This window comes from Medicago truncatula, chromosome 7, assembly GCF_003473485.1.
Source record: "Medicago truncatula cultivar Jemalong A17 chromosome 7, MtrunA17r5.0-ANR, whole genome shotgun sequence".
Classification (NCBI taxonomy): domain Eukaryota; kingdom Viridiplantae; phylum Streptophyta; class Magnoliopsida; order Fabales; family Fabaceae; genus Medicago; species Medicago truncatula.
In genome coordinates this window covers 44,408,274-44,421,379 of record NC_053048.1, presented here as the reverse complement: position 1 = coordinate 44,421,379, position 13,106 = coordinate 44,408,274, and positions in this window count along the sequence as shown.

The following is a 13,106-nucleotide window of genomic DNA, read 5'->3' as shown; positions in this document are numbered from 1 at the left end:
ATGGAATCTGAGTATTAGTTGGAGCATTAGATGGATTACCTGAAGACTGAGCTTCTGGATGAACTGCTTCTGGAGCTTCTGAAGCTGGTTCTGATGAAGTTGCTCCTGAAGCTTGCTTATTCTTCAAGGCTTGAGAAAGCAGAGTTGCTCCATACTTAACAGTTTCTAACTCCGATGCTAAAGCAGCAATGTCAGGAGTAGGCACATACCCTGCAGCCTTGAGACGTTCATCCCTTTCTTCTTCATACAAAATCTTCATCCTTTTCTTCTCTGCTATCTTGGATGCAGCAACCTCCCTAGTATACTGCTCCATTTCTGCAGTCATTTCGAAGCTGGGCATGACTATGGGCTCAGAAGTTGCAGTCCTTTTTGCTTTCTTAGGGCTTGAGTCTTCATCCCAGTTCTCTTCCAGTTCTTCCAACATTTGTTCCCTTCTTCCTTCAGCTGTCTTCAGATTTCTTGTTAAATTAGACCTCTTCCTTTTGATGGTCTGAAGAGCAGCTTCTCTTTTATTTTTGGGACTTGGAGGCTTTTCAGAAGCAGCTTGATCAGAAGCAGCTTGTTCAGAACCAGTTTGTTCAGAAGCAGGCTGTTCTGCTGTTTCTTGAGTACTCCTTGTCCTTTTCTTGATAAGAGGGACATCATCCAAATCCTCCACTTCCTCAAGAATGGTGGACATAGCAGATTTTTCCTTCTTTGCTTTCTTATGCTTCTGAGCACCCACCTCAGTAGCATTTTCAGCAAGGTATTCTTCCTTGGTGATCTGCTTCTTCTTAGATTTTCTGCTTTTGGCCACAGGCAGCTCACCACCATACATTTCTTCTGGGATATCTTTCAGGCTGATTTTCTTGTTGTAGCTCTTGTAGTAGTCTAAGATGTAGGCCCTCTGCACATCCAGGGGATCTTTCTTGCAGATAGGGATGTGATGAGTGACTAGATCAGATATGACATCAGATTCATGCATATCTGTATCTAGTTTCCTGCATGTTGAAATCAGCCTCATCTTGACTAGAGTTGCCCCATTGATTATTTTTCCTGTGACTGCTCCCAGCTTCTGATTATCATAAATACCCACGTCTTTCAGGGCACTTAGGAGTCCTCCTTCTTGAAAGATTATGGAGAGCAGCCTTCCATAGGGAACAAACTTCCTGTTCTCCATCTGGCTCTTCTTGAGTTCCTTGATCATGTATTTAAACATATACTTGGGAACGTTCATTGTTGTTTCCTGAGAGATGGTATGATGCAGAAAGACTTTGTGACCAAGTGAAGGTTGATCATTTCCTTCACCTTTGGGAAAAATGTTTTCATTTTGGATCTTCAGCAGCATTTTCTTTTCCATGCTTAAGGTGCTGTAAGGCTTAGCATCCTTTGATCCGTAGATAGTGTTGTTTACTATCTCCTTCCATGGGCTTGTTCTGGGGTTAGGAATCTCTTCTCCATCGTATGTCCCAGAAGCATCCCTTCTCATGGCTTGAGCAATCACATGCTCATTGATTGTTACAGGAATCCCCATGACGTTTGATCTAATCTCAGTCCCAGTGAAGGCGAGTAGACCCATTTCTTCTCTGGTTTTTCCCTCCAAAGTAGGATCAACCAGAATCATCTGAGCTTCTTCCTGTTTAGCAGCAACTTTGTCAAACACTGAAGCTCTTACCCAGAATTGTCTGACAAGCACTTCATAAGTAGGACCGTTGAGAAGACTGAAGTAACTCATTAGCTTCTGCTTCTTGTAGAATCTTACCAAGTCGCATCCATGATGAGTTAGAGAAGTGAAATCCACAGGATTTTCCGCTTGAATGATTAGCTCCCATTCCTCAATCGACATAGTTCTTCCTTTGATTTCATAAGCAGGAGTATCTATATCCATATTCGATGAAGAACCACCGGCAGAACTTGAAGATGCCATTGATTCGAAGTAGAATTAGGGTTCTAAGGTGTTTTGAGAGGATGAGAGAATGCGTTTACTTTCGCAGAGGGTTAAGACGAAAAATAGAAAGTGTTTGTTGTGAAGTGAGTAGTGTGTGAATTGACTTAGTGTTTTTATTAAACCGTTTGCAATTCAATAGAGACAAACAAACATAGCATTAATGACAAATTGGGGGCGCGTGTAAGTATGTTAAAAAGCGAATAAAACATCATTGCCCTTTTTGTTATACTCCAATACAAATAAACCACGTCAGAGACTCTTCAGAAAACTACCTTTTGGGTAATGAGACAGCTGTTACATAAAGTAACTTCCACCGTTCCCACTAACCAAGCTATTCAGAAGCAAAGAATAACACTTCTGAAGTTTTAGTGCTGACGTCATCTTCAGAAGCACATTTTCCTCAGAACCTCAATTAAGAGCTTCTGATGAACCAAAATGCTTCTGAATAAACTTCAGAACCAAACTTCTTATTCAGAGGCAAGCAATTTTTCAATCAGACACAAAATGCATGTTCAAATTTTTCTTAATAAAATCAAATCTTTCAACAGACAAAGGTTTTGTAAATATGTCAGCCCATTGATGTTCAGTATCAATGAATTGTATATCTAAAATTCCTTTTTGAACATAGTCTCTGATAAAATGGTGTTTGATTTCAATATGCTTGGCTCTTGAATGTAGAATTGGATTCTTTGACAAACAAATAGCAGCAGTATTATCACAATAAATGGGAATACTGTTAGCATTGATCTGATAGTCTTCCAACTGATGTTTCATCCAAAGTAGTTGTGTGCAACAACTTGCAGCTGAAATGTACTCTGCTTCCGCTGTAGACATAGCAATAGTTGCTTGTCTTTTGCTTGCCCAGGATATCAGATTCTCTCCCAGGAATTGACAATTTCCACTGGTTGATTTTCTTTCAATCCTATCACCAGCATAATCAGCATCACAGAATCCAATCAACTTATAATCTAGGGATTTCCTATACAGGAGTCCAAGATTAGTTGTTCCTTTCAGATACCTGAAGATTCTCTTAACTGCAGTTAAATGAGATTCTCTAGGATCTGATTGAAATCTTGCACACAAGCATACACTGAATAAAATATCAGGTCTAGATGCAGTGAGGTATAACAGAGAACCAATCATACCTCTGTAAAGCTTCTGGTCTACTACTGTTCCAGTATCTTCTTTGCTTAAGGTGCAGGTTGGATGCATTGGAGTGTTCATCATTTTACAGTCTTCTAGCTTGAACTTCTTCAGAAGCTCCTTTGTATATTTTGTTTGATGAACATATACTCCTTCTTTACTTTGGTTGATTTGAATTCCCAGAAAGAATTTCAATTCTCCCATCATACTCATTTCAAATTCATCCTGCATTAACTTAGAAAATTCTTTGCAAAGAGATGCATTAGTAGAACCAAATATTATATCATCAACATATATTTGCACAATCAAAATATCTTTCTTAAGAGTCTTTCTGAAGAGTGTTGTGTCAACTTGTCCTCTTTCAAAATCATTTTTAATTAAGAAATTACTTAGTCTATCATACCAAGCTCTGGGAGCTTGTTTCAAGCCATATAGTGATTTCTTAAGTTTATAAACATGGTCAGGATGCTTAAGATCCTCAAACCCAGGAGGTTGTTTAACATACACTTCTTCTTCAATGATACCATTAAGAAAGGCACTTTTGACATCCATTTGATATAATATTATGCCATGATTAATTGCGTAGGATAGAAGTAACCTGATTGCTTCCAATCTTGCAACTGGAGCAAATGTTTCAGTGTAATCAATGCCTTCTTGTTGACTGTAGCCTTGAGCAACAAGTCTGGCTTTGTTTCTGGTTACTTCTCCTTGTTCATTCAGCTTGTTTCTGAATACCCATTTTGTTCCAATAATGTTCTTCTGAGAAGGTTTGGGTACCAGATCCCACACGTCATTCCTTTGGAATTGATTTAGCTCTTCTTGCATAGCTAATATCCATCCATCATCTGAGAGAGCTTCTTCAACAGTTTTAGGCTCAATTATTGAAAGCAGTCCTATCAATGACTCTTCTTGTCTAAAATGTGATCTTGTTCTTCTAGGACTTTCTTTGCTTCCAATGATTAGCTCCTCAGGATGTGAAGATTTGTGCTTGAATTTAGGTTGTATAACCTGCTGAGTGTTATCTAGAAAGTCCTCAGAAGCAATTTCATTCTGTACTTTTGAGCTAGGTTCTGCTTCTGAATTAGACTCAGCTTCTGGAGTGATTTCAGCTTCTGGACTAGATTCAACTTCTGTATACTTTTCAGAATCAGAAGGTTGATCAGATTCTGATGCATCTTCAGAATCAGTTGTACCTGCATTACTTTCACTTTGCTCTGAAGTTTTACTTCCAGGCTCTCTATCATCAAATTTTACATGCATAGATTCTTCAACACATTGTGTTTCTGAATTATACACTCTGTATGCCTTTGACCTTTCAGAGTAACCTAAAAAGATTCCTCTTTGAGCCTTGGCATCAAATTTCTTCAGATAGTCTTTAGTGTTTAAGATGTAACAGGTACATCCAAACTGATGAAAGTAAGAGATATTGGGTCTTCTTCCTTTAAAGAGTTCATATGCTGTTTTCTCCAACATAGGTCTGATATAGATCCTATTTTGAATATAACATGAAGTATTGACTGCTTCTGCCCAAAAATGTTTAGCTAAGTTGTTTTCATGGATCATGGTTCTGGCCATTTCTTGTAAAGTTCTGTTCTTTCTCTCTACAACTCCATTTTGTTGTGGAGTTCTAGGAGAGGAAAACTCATGGAGAATCCCATGTTTTTCACAAAAAAGTTCAAATGGCTCATTTTCAAATTCTCCACCATGATCACTTCTGACTTTCAAAATTTTCAATTCTTTTTCAGATTGTATTTGAGTGCAGAAGCTGCTAAACACTTCACATGCATAGTCTTTACTTTTAATGAATTTTACCCAAGTCCATCTGCTGTAATCATCAACAATGACTAATCCATATTTACTTCCATATAAGGATGTAGTGTTAACTGGACCAAAAAGATCAATATGGAGTAATTCTAAGGGTCTGGAGGTTGATACAATGTCTTTAGATTTGAACGAACTTTTCACAATTTTCCCTTTCTGACATGCACCACAAAGTGCATCTGAATGATAATCAATGTTAGGCAATCCTTTGACCAGTTGTAACTTGCTAATTTTAGAAATTAATCTCCAATTAGCATGTCCCAACCTTTTATGCCATACCCATTTTTTATCATTCATTGACAGAAGGCAAACTACCTTCTGATCAGCCAGATCAGAGAAATTTATTTTATAGACATTCTCAACTCTCTTTCCCTTGAATGTAATGGATTTGTCATCCTTGTTAACTAGTGTGCAGTTGGTCTTACTGAACGTTACATCATACCCATTGTCACAAAATTGACTTATGCTCAATAGGTTATGCTTCAGACCATCTACTAGCCACACATTATTAATTGAGATGGAGGAATTACCAATAGTACCTGTACCAATGATCTTTCCAGTTTGGTTGCCACCAAACTTCACTTCTCCTCCATCTTTCATTGTAAGGGTAAGGAACAAAGCTTTCTCTCCAGTCATGTGCCTTGAACATCCGCTGTCTAGGTACCATGACCTTTGTTTCTCTCTTGCCCTTAAGCACACCTGCATTTTTGGCCAATTCAGATTTAGGTACCCATATCTTCATGGGTCCTTTTGGGTTAGCTTTGGAGGTTTTACTTTTCCTCCCTTGTACCTTAGGGTGAATGCTGAGTGGCTTCTGATCATTCAATACTTTAGGTTTGACACCTTTTGGTATTGTTTTCTCAGAAGCAGTAGCTGCTTTGTTCTTCTGATCCTTTTGTTTTGGAATTTTAGATTCTGGTTTAATCAGATTCTGATGAACAGGTTCTGATCTTTTCAGAATTTTAATCTTTTGACTCTTAGGATCAGATTTTGTCATTACCTTGATCTTAAGATTCTCTGGCTTTGATGTGATCTTAGCCTGTGAACCTGAAGCTTCAGGTTTTGACTGAACAGCAGTTTTAGCATTTGTACCTTCAGGCACAAAGGTGGATTTCAATCCATCCTTGATACAATCACAGTAGCTCTTGAGACTGTATTCTTTGGATTTCTCCTCAGAATATCCAATCCCTTTGCCTTTGTTCTTGTATGTGCTGTAGATCATAGAAGCAACTTTGCTTCTGTCTATTCCAGCCATAATAAAATCATCCAAGGCAATCTCATGTTTATTGCCTGAACCTTTATCACATTTTTCTTGTAGCTTCTGACAAAGACTCTTGAGTCTATCTTCATATGTTGCTGATATGAGGTTAAACCCTTTGAGTTCTTCTTCAGAAGCTTTTAGTTCCAATAGAGTTGACTTTTGTTGTTTCATCAAATCAACATATTTTTCTTTTAAATCTGTCAACTCATTGGTTCTGTGTTCAAACAGTGATAAAAGTTCTTTTAGAGAATCAACAAGTTCTTGTCTAGGGATTTTAGAATATACCTCATTTTCATCTTCTGAATCTGATTCAGCTTCTGATACTGCTTCTGATGATACTGTTGCTACCAACCCAACGGCTGCCTTAGCATCATCATCAGCTTCTTCTTTATCAGAACCAGATTCACTATCCAAATCTTCCCAGGTTGCCATCAAACTCTTTTTGATTTGCTTTCTGAATTTACTGGAGTTGAAGCTTGATTTCTTGGATTTGCCTTTAAACTTCTCCTTCTGAAGATCAGGGCAATCAGCAATGAAATGACCAGGCTTCTTACAATTGAAGCATCCCTTCTGATCTTCTTTCTTGAAGTTCTTGTAGCTACCTTTCTTGCTCAAAAATTTCTTCTGCTTTCTTGCCAGATACTCAAGTTTGTTGGACAGCATAGCCATCTTTACAGATTGATCTTCATCAGAATCTCCATCAGGTGATTCTTCTTCAGATTCACTGGCTTTGTAGGCTTTGGAAAACTTTGAGGTCTTTCCTTTAGATGGTAAAGCAATGGATTTACTCTTCTTAGAGGTTTCATGCTCATTTAAACTCATTTCATGCACTTTGAGTGAGCTAACAAGATCTTCAACACTTAAAGTATTTAGATCCTTAGCTTCCTCAATAGCAGTTACTTTGGGTCTCCATCTTGAAGGTAAGCTTCTCAAAATCTTACTAACATGATCAGAGGCAACATAGCTTTTCTTCAGTATTTGCAATCCAGAAACTAAAGTTTGAAATCTTGAGTACATTTCTTCTATACTCTCATCATCCTTCATTCTGAAAAGTTCATACTGATGAACTAGCATCAAAGCTTTAGCCTCTTTTACTTTCTTGTTGCCTTCAAAGTTTGCACATAGAGAAGCAAACATAGCCTTCGCAGTAGATTTGTCACTCATTTTCATGTATTCGGTGCGAGGTATAGAAGCCACAATGATTCCTCTTATCTTGTGATGTTTCTTATAAAGCTTCTTTTGAGCAGGAGTATGTATTTTTCTATCTATAGCAGCTCCTTCTTCATCTAAATCCAGGTCATCAACTCCATCTTCCAGTATGTCCCATAACTCTTCATCTAATCCCATGATAAAGCTGTACATATTAGTTTTCCACCAAGAAAACTCTTCTGGATCTCCATTAAACCTTGGAGCTTTTCCAGAGTCTGTTTTCTTGTCAGCAGTATCATAGTCATGCTTGACGCTTGTGTATTTTGGAGTAACTGATTCCTCATCTCCAGACATGTTTTTCTAATAGATCTTGAACTGTAACACGGTTAAGTGCTGTGATAACAGAGCAAGCTCTGATACCAATTGAAGGTGAAAAACACAAGAAGGGGGGGTTGAATTGTGTTTTCTTTTTCTCTTAAAAAATACTTCTTCTGATAAAACTTCAGAAGCAGTTTGATTGCTTCTGATGAAATGATCAGAGTCAGATTGCAGCGGAAAAGAACAGAGCAGAGAAAAGAAAGACAAAGACACAAGCAGTTATCCTGGTTCCTTCCACAACACGGAAGTAGTCCAGTCCCCCTTGCACTTCCAAGGAGATTTCACTATAATCACAAAGATTACAACTGCTCAATACTTTCAAAGTATGAGACTTCACAAAACAATGCTCAAGCACACAAGCAAGAGTCTTCCAATGCTCAAGCACTAAGCAAGAGACTTCTAATGCTCAAGCACGCAGGCAAGAGACTTCTAATCAAACAAAAATACAGAGAATTGAGTTTGAATTGAACACTTGATATACAATCAGTGGTGTTCACAATACAATACAGAAAAGACTCTAGACTTTGAATTTCTAAGATGTATCAAATCAGTGCAGAAATTCAGTGTGCTTTGTAGTATCAAATTGACAGATGTATATCTCTGTTTTATCTTCAAGTCTTCACTCCTTTATATAGAGGCGTGAAAGAGACGTTGAGATAATCAGCACGTCTAAAGAGTCGTTTGAAATCCTTTGATTATCCACCAGTGATCCTTTGCCTGATTTGGGTGTAGTCCTTTGAAGAATAAACTTCAAATTCATTCCCATCTTGAGTTGTACAAATTCTGCAGGCATGGCTGTTGTTTTGTCTTGTAGCGTAGACAGAAAACAGAGTAGTGGAGGTAGTGGTTGTACACTTGTACTTTGTCAACTCTATTAATGAGAGACAAGTGCTCAGTGTTATCCATATATCCGTTGATACCTCCCTTTCAGTTCTTCGTTCTTCTTTGATAAGACTGAATTGAGAATCAGCAACTTTGAATCTTCAGTTTGATTAAAGGATCAAATGTAGCTTCTGGTGAAAATATTGCTTCTGATGAAAACTTTTGCTTCTGATGAAAATATTGCTTCTGATGACTTTCTGCTTCTGATGACGTCATCTCTTCAGGAGCAGTTTAGCTTCAGGAGCAGTTTAGCTTCAGGAGCAGTTTTCTTCAGATGCTCAGAATTTCTTTTTCTTTCCATTGTTCTTCCAAGACCTATTGAAATAACTTGAGTAGCCTTTGGTCCTGTACACTTGAACAATTATTAGTAATAACCAATTGACAATTTTTAATACCTTGTTATCATCAAAACTTAATAAGGTTTATTGTGAAAACACATTTTGTTCCAACAGATAACTATTCTACACCTTCTCCACCACCTTCACCTTATAACTACTACACAAATTACTCTGATAACTATTCTAGTGGCAGTTACTTTCCCGATTATTATCCCAGTGGTGCTTACCCACCACCACCGTCGCCACACCATTTCTTTGAATGTATTGAAAGTTATGCTGCTGTTGGGCCTAGTGGACCGTCTGCGCCACTTGAATATTCATCCTCGTTTGATCCGGGGCCAAAAGGCGGTAAAATGGGCTTTGGAGCTGGACTAGCTGTTGGTGTTGTTGTTGGGGCGCTGGGTCGACTTGCTCTGGAAGAAGGGGTGAGGTATGAAGAGCATGGTCTTGCGGATATGGTTGAGAGTGATCTTACTTCTGCCAGAGATGATTATGGAGATATGCATTACCAAGATTATTGAGTTCTTTGTAGTTGGTGTTTGATAAGGTTTGGAGTTTCAAGGAGTGTTGTTTTGGCACATACAAAAAGATGTGTGTGTGTGTGTGTGATTGAATGCATATGTGTTGCTTTATTTGATGCTAGATGATAAAGAATGAAGTAAGAAAGCAAATGATTATCATGTGATGTGATGATTTGGAATTGTTCAACTGGTTATATTATGAAAATTAAATAACGTTGGTTTTCTATTTTAGTGTGGTTAGTGTATTATGTGTTTTGTTCATGATTTCTCATAGATCTTTGTATAATGGCAAATTGGTTTGCAGCATAAGTCTGTTCATGATCTTCCTCATTGTTGTGTGATGTTTCCCTTTTAGTGTTATATTTATGCCTAATGTATCTGATGAGGAATGCTAACAACACTCTCTTTTGAGCACTCTCTCTAGCACTCACTCTTTTATTGGGTAAAATCATTGTATGTCCCACCACTTTATGTGGATTCCATTTTCAAAGGGGGCGTTTGTTTGACGGTTTAAAATTTCATTCCTGGGATTAACCTTTCCTGGGAAATAATAATGGGCATCTTATTCCTGAGTATTTTTAGAAAATTGTGTTTGGTAAATAATTGTCAGATTCATGGGAATTGTTTGTGATAGTGGGTATATGGGTAGTTATTTCCATTTTAGTACCATTTACATGGGAATCTTTTATTCCCGCCCACTTTCTTTGGGAATAAAATCATGGGTAAGTGGAAGTTATTTTTTTCCTAGGAATTCTTTATTCCCGGGAGTTATTTTTTTAACTTTGTAACAAACATAGGAATCTATAATTCCAACCTCCATGTTCCTGGGAATAACTTTTTAAACCAGGAAACAAACACCCCCAAAGTGTAGGTCCTACATTGAATTCAACCAATAAAAGAGTAAGTGCTAGAGAAAGTGCTCAAAAGAGAGTGTTGCTAGCATTCCTCTTTATCTGATATAAGTACAAGGCTATGTTACCTTTTCATAAATTAACCTAGTGAAAGTGAACCCATATGGCATTGTTTTCCTTTCAAAGGTGTGGCATGTTGAAGAATTTAAGGTTCTTCCGATGATTGTTTGTTAATCATTTCAGCTGTCCACAAGTTTATTGAGAACTTAGTTGTGGTGCTTATACCGTTGCTTTATTTATCAAATATTTGATCATCTGGGGTGTGTAGTGACTTTTCAACATTGATAATTTGAATTTGGCTTAAATAAGGAAAAGGGCCCTGTAAGTTGGTGCATTTTAGGGTTTTAGGGAATTGATGAGTTGCCTAATATGATGATTGAGAAATGGAATGAGAAGACATGGTTGAAGGAAAAGGGTTTTAGGCAGGGCCGGCCCTAGGCATAGGCCAGGGGTGCGACGGCCTAGGGCCCATGCCCGTAGGGGGCCCACAAAAATAATTTTAGGGTAGGGATGCATATAGCAAAAAGTGGTTTATCTGGGGTATGTTTAGAAAATTTCATTATGAGGCCCGACTACTTAGTTGTCAAATAATAGATGATGGGCTGATTTGTTTAATGTTTTGGCCCTTTTGGTGTGATTTGCTATATATACTTGCATATTAAACATTGATTTCTATATACACCCCCTACCTATAAAAAAAATTGTGTTTTCTTGTTTTCTAATTATGTGTCAAGAAATTGATATGATTTTTTTCAGCCCTTTGTTCTTAATAACGTGTGTCTCACTAATTATAAAATATTGGTAATATTTATTATCTAAGAAATTGTGAGAATCTTCGTAACAAAACAAACGATATTTTAGTTGAAAAGGGGTCTACTTGAAAAATAAATTTTAATCTTTTATTTAGAGGATAAAAAAATAAATTATATTAATATAATAGTGTCAACTTTCTTAGATTGATTGAAAAGATTGCAAATTTAAATTTGACAAAGTAAGATCATATGAGACACACTTATGATCATGTGGTCCACCCTACTTTTTTTTGTGCTATTATTCTCAAGTGCTAAAATTTTAGTCTATATTTCTCAAATGCTAAAATTTCAGTCTATTTTGTATGTGCTACAGTTCTTTACTTTTACTATTTTTTTTTTGTTTTCTTTTGCTTTCTATTGAGTATTTGATTTAATTTAAGATGTAGCCTAAAAAAGATTTATCTGGTAGTGAAAAGAAACAAAAAAAATAAAATGAAGAGCTAATAAAATCACAAAAAGAGCTAAAAGAATTATGTAGGGGCCCTTTTTCATTCTATGCCTAAGGCCCCTAAAATGCTAGGAACGGCCCTGGTTTTAGGGCGCATGCAATTGAAAGTTGGATATGGAAGGATTGAAGAAGAAGAAGAATGAAAGATCAAAGAGATGAAGAAGAAGGAAAGAGTTTTTTAAAATTCAAAAATTGATGTTTACGGTTTTTTTAATTACATCCGTGTGTAAAAATTCTTTTTTGATTTTAGTCCTTCTACTTAACCCAGTTGGCACCAGTTGCCATACCATCATGTGCCACGTAGGCGTCCGTTAGCCAGCAAACCATTTTTTTCACGGAACTTGATGGCAGGGACGAGTTCCAAAACGTTTGGTAATTACAAGGGCTGTTTCGCAAGAAAAAAACTTACAGGGACTAAAACCAAAAACGCACCAACTTACAAGGACCTTTTACTTATTTAAGCCTAATTTAAATGAATAAATTCCAAAAGATGTATTGTTAACAAAAAAGACCACCACAAACAATCACGATTATGGTTTCCATTAATTTCTTTTGAAATATCAGCTATTGCTCAAACTTGCATCAGTTCAATTTTTCTGGCTTCCATGGATGAGTCATGAGAGGTTCAGACCTGTAGTGGGGGTCAATCGAAATCCACCACTCACCTCAAATTTGGCTCGACGGGAGGTGAAGGAGGTTGTTAAGGTAGATGGAAGAAGAGGACAAGGCAAACGGAAAAGGATGTTCCATTTGAGTGAGCTGTCGGTGTTTGTTTTCATTGCAGTGATGATGGTAGAGAGTAATAACAATAAAATATTAAAAAAAAAAAAAAAAAAGTTTTGAAAGCCTTTTAACCTGGTCTTCCGGTTAGTAAGTAAAGAATAATAAAAGAAGGCTACGTGACACCATACATTGAGAGAGTATCTAATAGAGAGTGTATGACCAACTGTTGTTAGCATTCCTCATAAAATTTTTATTGATTTCAAATATATATTTAAAAATAACAAAGTGATACAAACGTGACATTTTTAGCTTTAAGCCACAAAAAGAATGGAATTTAACTTTATCTAATAGTTGTATATTAATAGACGTTTCTATGTTGTTGAATATCTTGTTATTACGTTCACCCCCATAGCAGCCCACACACAAAGAAGCCAAAGTAATTGGAGAAATGATCGGTGTGCCTTTGAGTGACCGGTATAGTGAGTAAATTGAAAGAAATGCTCATTTATATTGAGAGGGTCTACCCCAAACACCCCGATCCTAGACCTGATATGATGCCATAATGACCCGAACACTTCGTAATGGAGAAACAGATGGGATGCTGACTCCTCATAGCTGCACCCTGACACCCATTTATATTGCAATGAATTTAATTAATATACACTCTCAATATACAACGCAATTATTTACACATTCATCTAATGATGTAAAATTAGATGACATAATAATTTTTTTTACTCAAGTAATTGAGACTATAATTCATCTTGAAGAGAATAATTAAGGTGTTCGAAA